Source organism: Rhincodon typus, chromosome 15 (genome assembly GCF_021869965.1).
Source record: "Rhincodon typus isolate 14 chromosome 15, sRhiTyp1.1, whole genome shotgun sequence".
Classification (NCBI taxonomy): Eukaryota; Metazoa; Chordata; class Chondrichthyes; order Orectolobiformes; family Rhincodontidae; genus Rhincodon; species Rhincodon typus.
Window position 1 is genome coordinate 51898616 of NC_063346.1, and position 11472 is coordinate 51910087.

Consider the following 11472-nt stretch of genomic DNA (forward strand, 5'->3'; position numbering starts at 1 on the left):
AAATTTCATTCTAACTGTATCAACAAGTTCGCTGACAACATCACCCTTGTAAGCCAGGTCTCAAACAATGATGAGACAGAATACAGGAAAGAGATTGAGTGCTTGGTGACGTGGTGTAAAGACAACAATCACTCCCTCAATGTCAGCAAAACAAAAGAGCTGGTCATTGACTTCAGGAAGCAAGGTGAAGGGCACGTCCCTATCTACATCCATGGTGATGATGTGGAGATGGTTGAGAGCATCAAGTTCCTAGGAGATGATTACCATCAATCTGTGGAGACAATAAGGACTGCAGATGCTGAAAGCCAGAGTCTGTAGGTGTCAGGACAAACAGTTTCGGCCCGAAATGTTGACTTTCCTGCTCCTTGGATGCTGTCTGACCTGCTGTGCTTTGCCAGCCTCACACCTATTAACTCTCACCAACAATCTATCCTGGTCCACCCACATTGTTGCAACGGTCAGGAAAGCATAACAACTCCCCCACTTCTTCAGGATGCTGAGGAAATTCGGCATGTCTATAAAGACTCTTACCAATTTTTATAGATGCACCATAGAAAGCATTCTGTCCAGATGCATCACGGCTTGGTGTGGCAACTGCTCTGCCCAGGACAGTAAGAAACTACAGAGAAGTGTGAACAAAGCCCAGTCCATCACGCAAGCCAACTTTCCATCCATTGACTCCATCAATATTTGTCACTGCTTCGGGAAGGCAGCCAACAAAATCAAAGAACCCTTCCACTGCAATTATAACCTCTTCCAACCTCTTCCATTGGGCCAAAGATACAAAAGCTTAAACACACGTACCAACAGATTCAAGAACAGCTTCTTCCCCGCTGTTAGACCATAAGACCAGAAGACATAGGAGCAGATGTTAAGCCATTCAGTCCATCGAGTCTGATCCACCATGCAATCATGGCTGATAGGTTTCTCAACCCCATTCTCCCGATTTCTCCCCATAACCCTTGATCCCCTTGACAATCAAGAACTTATCTATCTCCGTCTTAAATATACTCAATGACCCGGCCTCGACAGCCTTCTGTGGCAGTGAATTCCATAGATTCACAACTCTCTAGCTAAAAAAGTTTCTCCTTATCTCTGTTCTGAAAGGTCTTCCTTTTACTCTAAGGCTGTGCCCTTGAGTCCTAGTCTTTCCTACCAATGAAAACATCTTCCCAACATCCACTCTGTCCAGGCCATTCAGTATTCCGTAAGTTTCAATTAGATCCCTTCTAAACTCCATCGAGTATAGACCCAGAGTCCTCAAACGTTCCTCAGATGTTAAGCTTTTCATTCCTGGGACCATTCCCGTGAACCTCCACTGAACCCGCACCAGGGCCAGTACATCTTTCCTGAGATGCGGGGTCCAAAACTGTGCACAATACTCCAAATGTGGCCTGACCAGAGCCTTATAAAGCCTCAGAAGTATATCCTTGCTTTTATATTCAAGTCCTCTCAAAATAAATGCCAAAGTTGCATTTGCCTTCCTAATTACTGACTCAATCTGCAAGTTTACCTTGAGAGAATCCTGCACTGGAACTCCCAAGTCTCTTTGCACTTCGAACTTCTGAATTTTCTCCCCTTTTAGAAAATAGTCCATACCTCTATTCTTCTTACCAAAGTGTATGACCTCACAGTTTCCCACATTGCACTCCATCTGCCACTTCTTTGCCCACTCTCCTAACCTGCCAAATCCTTGTGCAGCCTCCCTGCATCCTCAATACTACCTGTCCCTCTACCTAAATTTGTATTATCTGCAAACTTAGCCAGAATGCCCTCAGTTCCTTCATCTAGATCATTAATGTACAAAGTGAAAAGTTGTGGACCCAGCACTGATCCTTGTGGAACACCACTTGTCACCGGCTGCCATCCTGAGCAAGACCCTTTTAACCCCACTTTCTGTTTTCTGCCAGACAGCCAATCTTCTATCCATGCTAGCACCTTGCCTCTAACACCACAGGCCCTTACCATACTCAGCAGCCTCCCGTGTGGAACCTTGTGAAAGGCCTTCTTAAAGTCCAGGTAGATAACATCCATTGGCTCTCCTTGGTCTACACTGCTTGTTATTTCCTCAAAGAATTCTAACAAATTTGTCAGACATGACCTCCCGTTGATGAAGCCATGCTGATTTTGCCCTATTTTAGTATACACTTCCAAGTATTTAGAAATCTCATCCTTCACAATGGACTTAAAATCTTACCAACGACCAAGGTTAGGCAAATCGGCCTGTAATTTTCCGTCTTTTGCCTTACTCCCTTTTTAAACAGGGGTGTCACGTTAGTGATTTTCCGGTTCTCTGGGACCCTCCCTGACTCTAGTGATTCCTGAAAGAACTCTGGAGCGTAGTCCATCTGGTCCTGGTGATATATCCACCGTCAGGCCATTCAGTTTTTCTAGCACCTTCACCTGGTGATTGCCACCATACTCAGCTCTGTCTCCTGGCTCGCTCAAATTTTTGGGATATTACTTGTGTCTTCCACTATGAAGACTGATGCAAAGTAATTATTCAGTTCCTCAGCTATTTCCTTGTTCCCCACTACTATCTCTCCAGCTTCATTTTCCAATGGTCCAATGTCCACTTTTGCCTCTCTTTTGCTGTTCATATATCTAAAGAAAGTCTTACAGTTCTCCTTTATATTATTGGCTAGCTTACCCTCATATTTAATTTTCTCCTTCCTTATTTTGTTTTTTGTTGCTCTCTGTTGGTCTTTGTAAGCTTCCCAATCCTCTGGTTTCCCACTGCCCTTTGCCACATTATATGCTTTCTGTTTTGCTTTTATGCTATCCCTGACTTCCCTAGTCAGTCAAGGTTGCTTCATCGTCCCTGTACCATGCTGCTTTTTCCTAGGGATGAATTTTTGCTGTGTCTCCTGAATTACTCCTAGAAACTCCTGCCATTGCTATTCCACTGTCTTTCCTGTCAGGGTCCTCTCCCAGTCAATTCTGCCCAGCTCCTCTCTCATGCCTCTGTAGTTGCCTTTATTCAGCAGTAATACCGTTACCTCTGATTCTATCTTCTCCCTCTCAAATTGCAAAGTAAATTCAATCATATTATGATCACTGCCTCCTCAGGGTTCCTTCATCCTAAGCTTCCTTATCAAGTCTGCCTCATTGCACAGCACTAAATCCAGTACTGCCTGTTCTCTAGTGGGCTCCACCACAAGCTACTCCAAAAGGCCATCTCATTGACATTCCACAAATTCCTTTTCTTGCAATCCGCTACCAACCTGATTTTCCCAGTCCACCTGCATATTGAAATCCGCCATGATCACCGTAACTTTTCCCTTCTTACACACCTTTTCTTTATCAGACTTCTGAATGGACCTCTCAAATTTTAAATTTAATGTTGACCTTGCTGTTTGTTTACCTTCTGTGCAGCCATAACATCGTGTTCCTCACTCTGTTCTATTACCCTAATGCACTTTGTATGGTTTGATCTGCCTGTATTGCATGCAAAACAAAACTTTTCACTGTACATAGGTACGTGTCAACAATAAATCAAATCAAATCAAATGTACTTGTATCTCTCTATATATTCCATTGTCTCGTTCTATTTAAATAGTATTCTGGTTTCTGTTTGTTCTTACCAACTTGGAAAAAACCTGTTTTTTTTTCTACAATTTTCTCCACAAGCAAAACAGTTGCCCCCCCCCCCCTCCATTTAAGTCATCTATGTCCCTTTGCCAGACTCTGTACCATCCTCACAAGTTGCTTTCCTGTCTACCTTCGATCAACAAATTTGGTGCCTTCGTCCAAGGTAAAAAGTTGTAAATAGTTAAATGCAAATACAAAAGCAAAATGCTGCAGCAGCTGGAATCTGAAATTGAAGCAGAATATGCTGGAACTACTCAACGGATGCTGGTAGCATCGGTGGAGAGAGAGAAAACGGAGTTCATGTTTCAGCTTGGATGAAAAAGTTAACTTAGTTTTCATCCTGTGGTGCAGTGCTGTCAGAGCAGTTTCGGCATTTCTCGTTGTCTGTGTCTTTTCAGTTTAGTGCTTGTCTGCACCGTATGTGAATCTATACCTATCTTTCAGTTTGTATGTCGTTCGCCTGTACGATTCGTTGTGTTGTTTGACTGTGTACCGTCTTTATTTAGTTCTGTGTGTGATTAAGTGTGCATCCTTGTGCCCTTTTACTTTGTGCTTCAAATTCCCGAAGCCAATCAACGGCCAAGTATTAAACACTTCCTGCTCCATTGGCAGCTGCGACCCGCGGGCAGGATGGCTTTCATTCACAGATCAAATCGGAAGAAACTGGGGGAGTGGCTCTGCGAGGAAGGAAAAGTTCTCTGAAAAATAAATCCGTCCGCGCGAAGAGCTAAAGTTCCGCAAAGTGACTGTCGCTCAGAGAAAAGAGTACCAGAAAGCAGGGCACCGCAGAGCGCTTGGAAGCTGGAACAGAATTAATAGACAAGTTCGCCAAATTATATAACGCGAACGGAGTGAATCGTAGAGACTGCCTCTTCTGCAACCAACAACCCAGACAGGAGACGAACCAGCCTCCCAACAGGTAACTAGCCGCATATTGACCGGAATCCTGCTCCCCGTGGCTTTCCCTAATTGTAGAAAGATCAGCCCAGGCTTGGACACGACCCCGATCTTTTGTCTCCAACTTGGCAACAACTCCAAACATTTTCAAACTTGGTTTATGGGATGGGAAGGAGAATGGTGTCGAGTGACTCAGCAGTGGGGCTGGGACTCCCCAGAACTCTCTCAAATCAGGTCAATGACTTGGATAACACAGTGTAGAGCTGGAGGAACACAGCAGGCCAAGCAGCATCAGAGGAGCAGGAAAGCTGACTTGAAACGTCAACTTTCCGGCTGCTCTGATGCTGCCTGGCCGGCTGCGCTCCTCCAGCTCCGCACTGTGTCATCTCTGACTCCAGCATCGGCGGTTCTTACCATCTCTCAATGACTTGGAACCAGGTTTGAACCACTACGCCCCGGGATTACACGAGGAACCTCCAGGATTTGAATAACAATCCCCTCAACATTTCTGCGAGCTGCTCAGGAAAGGGAAAAATAAAACCCACTCAAGTGCGTTCAGAATGATGTCTGTCATTGTTTCATTTTCGTTCAACACTTACTTATTACACAGAAAAGCACGGAAGATGGGGATAATGTAGAAAACATTCGGAGGCTTGAAGCGATTGCTTAACTTATAGGTGCAGAAAGGAAAGGCTTTTTCAATGGCGAGGCAGCTGGGGGCAAGAGGTCAAACGATGAAAACCCCATGGTTATGGACTAGAAAAGCAAAGGTGGGGGCGGTTGATATATCAGAAGAGTTTGGACTTGCCAGCTTTTTTTTTGAAATGGAAAAAATTGTTGCAATGCCACAAAGGGCTCTACTTCTTCAGTCATTCACTAAAATTCCTGAGTGTATTGATGCTGTGACGAACTTGTTCTGAAGGATTTGCTCGTTGCCTGTTGTTTAAAAGTCCAGTTACAGTGTTGTGGCCTAATCAGTTCAGTTAGTTGCCGGGTGGGGGGGGGGGGGGGGAATCCTGAAGAGTCAAACATGGCAGAAGACTCAATGTCTAAGATTGCTTATACTTCTGAAGGTGTGATGACATTCTTTGAAAGTGAACTTGCACGCGAAGTGACCTGGATATCCGAGCTTTTTGTCTAACAGGAGCTGCGCTAAAATAAAAGGGTCCATGTTCCTATGTATCGTTCTCCGTGTACTTTGATTATCTTTCGGCCATGATTCGATACAGTGGGTGTAGGTGGGCTGTTTGATTATGGCCAGGTATGACTATGAGTGGTTTAAAATGAGAGTTCTAGAAACAGAATTGACAGTCAAAATCCAGATTAATGTTTTTAGGTGGTGTGCAGGAATCTGCTAAAGCCAGACATACGAATTTTATCATGTTGTTAAGTCACTGATTAATAATTTCAAACTTCCATTGAGGGAGTCAGAGATGAGTTAGGAGAAATTATTTTGGCAGATAGTTGTTACGTTAATTACAGGGAGTAGTTGAGACCAGAGACCATTGCTTCTTTGGGGCTGTCAAAAAATAATTAGTTTTGGATTACTGCCATGAAAAGCCAGCGCAGACATGATGAGCCAATTGGCCTTTACCTGTGCGATTATACTTCAATTCAAACAAAGTTTCATTACGTAATTTGGGGTGGATTTGAATGCAGATGTTGAGCAGAGTATAATCCACTGGACAACCTCTTTCCACTCCCTAAGGCAGCTATATATAATTCAGGCAGCTTGAGTAGAATAATTTTTGTGGAAATATCTCTCCCGCTTTCAATATTGTGAGAAATTGCTAGGAATGGGTTTACCAGTTGCACATACATGCAAGGAGCAAATTATATTGAGATATTCACATTCACCCCAAATTATGTAATGAAATTTTGTTTGAATTGAAGTATAATAGCACAGATAAAGGCCAGTTGGCTCATTGCGTCTGTGCTGGCTTTTCATGTGAACAAACAAAAATTAATTATTGTGCTTGCTTGACAGCCACATAGAAGCAATGGTCTTAGATTAACTACACGGACCAGTTGAGTCCTAACAACTTTCTGCCAAAATAATTTCTCCTAACACATCTCTGATTCCCTCAGTGGAAATTTGAAATTATTAATGAGTGACTCAACAACATGACAAAATTACTTTTCTCCATTCTATCAAATTTCATATTTATTCAGAAGCTCAAGTGCAGCTTAAATAATGTATCGATTATACACACTTGGCTACAATGGCCCAGTTGTAGCCAGGACTGTATAACAGAGACATTATTCAAGCTCCATCTGAACTTGTAAATAGCTATTGCTAGCTATTCTAAGTAATAGAATCTTCAGAAAGGTCAGGAAATTGGGAACAGAACAGCAATAGTGATAAAAGGTTCAATTAGAGTAAGAGAGAGAATTTCAATTGAGATGATCAAGCAGTGAAAATACTATGGTTAGAATTAAGGATGCAAGATTCTTTTGGAACTTGTCTACAAAACTTCTGACGATCGATGTATAGTGACGGGATTTGTAAATTATGGAAATATGGTTAATTACAACAGAACAATGTGATTGAAATGGAAGATATAAAATTTTCATAAACTGTAGAAGCAGAGCAACTCAAGTGTTAAATATAGTAAATGTTTGGGAAGTTTTCAGGACAGGATTTTGAATTATACTCTGATTTTTTTTGCAGAATGAATTTTGCACAGAAGTTTCCACTCAAAGCTTATTTCCATAGCACTGATTGCAAACTCTTACAAAGACCAGCATAATCAGATATCTTTTCAGGATGGATGATAACCTGGTGCATTTTAATAGTCTGGCTATAAATGGATTTTTCACAAAAAATAAGCAATTATTATCAGTAGGCATGATTTTCACCCTGCAGTGAGTTGATGTAAAAGTTCACACTGCTAGCCAATGTGCAAGTTTGCTGGCAGCATTATGTGCTTTGGTCATTTTCTCTGAGACAAAAAGAGAAAGTGTTGGACAAACTCAGCTGCTCTGGAAGCCTGTGCACTTTATTTGTCTTTCCATAGAGAGTTTCTTCAGCACTTCCTGTTTTTGTTTCAGATTTCCAGCATCTGAAGTTTTTTTGTTTTATTCCTTTTGAGGCAGAATATCTGCAAATGGTGACTGTTGTGATTGGAACAAGGTCAGCTAGGTGGCCCTGATGGAATATGAATTCCCTGATTGGGGCTGTTAATCTAGTCCAATCAGGGGGCCCTGGCAGAGATGAAAGGGTGAGTATCCTTGATGCAAACACTCTGGTGCTTGACTCTTTAAGAGGCAGAACTGTTGTCAAAGACTGTGCAACTTGTAAGTAAAAGGGACGGGTGACAGGACACCAGCCTTTGCAAAGTTAATTCAGTGGATTATTTAAAGAGCTATAAAGGCTCCTTTATGGTCCCTGCCCAAAACCAAAAATCCTGCATTGTGTGTAGTCCACTGCCTGTGAATAGCACAATTTCAAAATAACTATTTTTCAAAAAGCTAAATAAAACCCTTTATTAGTCAGATTGTTATGTAGCAGGCTAATTTTTTAATTTGAAAAAAGTTCAAAACTTTGAAAACATGCCTGTGAATGTTTTTGGACCAGAAGCTTAATTTAAGTTATTTCAAACTCCTGCAAATGGATGGAATTAGATTGAATTCACCACATTGACTAATTTTGATCTAGGATATCGCCAGTTTTGTGGACTGTTCTGACTACAGCACACTATGGTAAATCCCCATTTAACGTTGCCCTGTTTAACATTATTTTGCTTTAACATTGATCAGTAAATGGACCCTGTATTCTCTTTTACAATTGCAAGTTGTTTTGAAGTAGTTTTGAACTGATCAGATGTAGTGCTGTATGACCTGATCAGCAGTGGCCTATCAGCAGACCTATCCCACTTTCTTATTGCTGATCCTCAGTTATGCAGTCTCCCCACATTCCTAGCCAATCCTTTTCCTGTAATTCCTCCACTTGTGGCCTCGGCTGCTGTCTGACTCATTGTGTTAGGGGATGATAGGGAAACAAATGCTGGTCTTCCCTTACCCCTTGAAAGAATAAAGGGGAAAAAAATCTAAGGTGGGACTCTTATCTTCCATGTAATCAGAATTTGATCTTCTTAACATTATGTATGAAAAATAAAAAGACTTATATTGGGATAATACTGCATCTTTCAAAATTATTTCACAGACTGAATTATTTTGAAATGTTTTGAACAGGCAAGTATGTCAGTTGTACGCTGCAATATCCCACAAACAGCAAAGAAATGAATGAACAAGGAGTCTGTTTTTTGAGGTTTTTAGTTCTCAGAGGAATGGTATGATAAGAGCACCATGTTTTTATTGGAATGGTGCCATGGGAAATTCACTATTGATATGAATAAATGATATGGATAGGCATGACCTCAACTTAACACTTCATACAGTGCAAAGGTAGCGCAAACAAGATGACAGTATCAGCGTAGATCTTGGGTGGAATATTATAGGAACTTAAACAACATGGGCTGTGATGAAAAAATGCCCGAATTGCATGAGAAGTTCAGCGTTGCCTCAGGAGCCAATTTGCTGCATTTTTAAACTGTATTCCAGGCGTTGTTGCTTGTTAGCTTAATAACTGCACATATCACCTCATGAACATGTAGCTTCATAACCTAATACCCATCACGCACAAAAAGGACTCCAAAAGTTGTTGACATGAAAGTCAAAGTAAGTACCTGGTGACTTCAGCTCATCACTTTCTCCAAAGGACCTCCATGTTGGTCATCAGGTACAAACATTTCGGAGGGCGCTCCATGGACATTGGCCACACGCACCCCACATCCACAGATATTACCATATGACATGTGCCAGCCTCTAAGACCCTCCATCTCCAATGCATTTATATGATGTTTTCTGCATTGAATGCTGCACCTCAGGGTGCAATGACAATTATCATTGCAATACTGCAGCAAAGATATTTTGTGCTCAGAAACATGCACCCAGCTCGTGGACTGGACCAGCCTGCATCATAGGGCAGTTCACACTGTCTTAGTGATAATTGACTTTAGTCAACCCAGATGCTTACAGCATCCCTGTCTTTCCTTTTTGCACCATCCCCTCAGAAATCTGGGACCAGGCTGGTATAGTCTGGCGCATGGCCTCCACTGCCAGTCCTGGCGATGGTGCATGCCCAGCTTCTTACTACCCCATCCACCAGGACCTCCAGGTCCCTGCCGCAAATGGGAAGGCAACCAATTTCCTTCTCTGCCATGTCCAGGGCAAACATTTGGAACCATACAGGCCAGCTCCGCAATAACTGTGCTTGTTTGGGTGCACAATGAGCTGTTAAAATGCTGCCAACACCTGGATGCTGATCCATTCTGGGATAACTCAGCACTGAGAAATTGTTCAAGTATGGCGCATGGGTGAATGGGCTACAATTGGGTGAGGGGGATGCCATTGGGGTGTAGGTAGTTATAAGGCAATTTGGCGGGTCAGCCTTGCCATGGGAAACACTTTACTAAACCCGATAAAACTGACACTTAACCAGAAAAATGTAAGATTCAGCCCGATAGGTTTGAACTCCTGAAATGGCACTTAAACCAAGAATGTCCTCACCTAAGGGCAAAAAGAGAAGAAATAAGTTGATAAAAACCGAAAGAACTGCAGATGCTGTAAATCAGGAACAAAAACAAAGTTGCTGGAAAAGCTGAGCAGGTCTGGCAACATCTGTGAAGGAGAAAACAGAGTTAACGTTTCGGGTCCGGTGACCCTTCCTCAGAAATAAGTTGATGTTGTACCTTGCATGACCGAATTAGGTACTTTAAAGTGCTGTTGCTGTTATGTTGATCTTGTTTGCAAAGACTCAAATTGCTTGAATGTACACAGCCTTTTGTGGGAAAGAATACAGGTTTCCACTTTCATCTGTGTGAAAAACACATTGTGATATTACTCCTGAATAGCCTAGGTCTCATAATTATATAACTGCTAAGGTAGAACGTTGTGGAGGTGATGGGTGTCTCACTTGTGTCACGAACAGGTGAGGAAGGGTGACCTCTTTTGACCACCTCAGGTTAGTCACAATAATTACTTTTGTTTCCTTTTTCAGTAGATAATGATCATACTTCAGTTCAGACTTAGTTAACAAGGCTGAGCTGTGAGGACAATACAGTGATGCCTCTGTGAAAACAAAAATTGCTGGAAATCACAGCATGTCAGACAGCATCCATGGAGAGGGAGCTAACCAATGTTTTGAGCCCAGATGACTCTTCGTCAGAGCTGACATGAAGTGTGGAGGGTGTAGCATTTATGCAATAGTGAGGGGTGCAGTGTTGGGAGAGAAAGGGTGCTGATAGTGTAGATTAAGTGATTGGAATGTGAGAATGGCAGAACAATGGTATGTTTAACTGCCAGACTGGAAAGAACAGACAGTCCCACTGGAGTCGGGGGAGGGGAGAGAGGATATGGTGACACAGAATGCAACAAGATAAACTGAAAGAAAAGAAAGAATTGGGAGCGAATTCACAATCTGAAGGTGTTGAATTAGTCCAGAAGGTTGTAAAGTGCTTAGCCTGAAGATGAGATGTCGTCCTCCCGTTTGCACCGCAATTCACTAGAGCATCGCAGCATGCCGAAGACAGACAAATGGGTGTGCAAGCAAGATGTTGTGTTAAAATGACTGGCCACGGGAAGTTCGGGGTCATGCTTTCGCACGGACCGACGGTGTTCTGCAAAGCGGTTGCCCAGTCTGTGTTTGGTTTCTCCAGTGTAGAGTAGGCCACATTAGGTGCAGCGAATGCAATAGGTCAGATTGGAGGAGGTACAGATGAAATGCTACGTCACCTGGAAAGACTGTTTAGGTCCTTGGATGGTGAGCAGGGAAGAGGTGAAGGGGCAGATGTTGCACCTTCTGTGGTTACAGAGATGCTTCAGTGTGAAAACTGAAAGAACTACAGATGCTGTAAATCAGGAACAAAAACAAAGTTGTTGGAAAAGCTCAGCAGGTCTGGCAGCATCTGTGAAGGAAAAAAG

At 42.5% G+C, this 11472-nt stretch overlaps 1 protein-coding gene across 6 annotated transcripts in view; it reads left to right on the forward strand.

Annotated features, from left to right (window-relative positions):
- The window catches only part of LOC109915552 (mixed lineage kinase domain-like protein), a 56706-nt gene that overhangs the window by 13968 nt on the left and 31266 nt on the right, over nt 1-11472 (forward strand). The window contains exon 1 of one of the 6 annotated variants that reach the window (XM_020515198.2): nt 4276-4510. The exons of the other annotated variants lie outside the window; for them this stretch is intronic. The gene's annotated coding sequence lies outside the window, so the exon portion shown is untranslated. Of the gene's footprint in view, nt 1-4275; nt 4511-11472 lie in introns of those variants that run through there. 6 annotated transcript variants of the gene reach the window in all.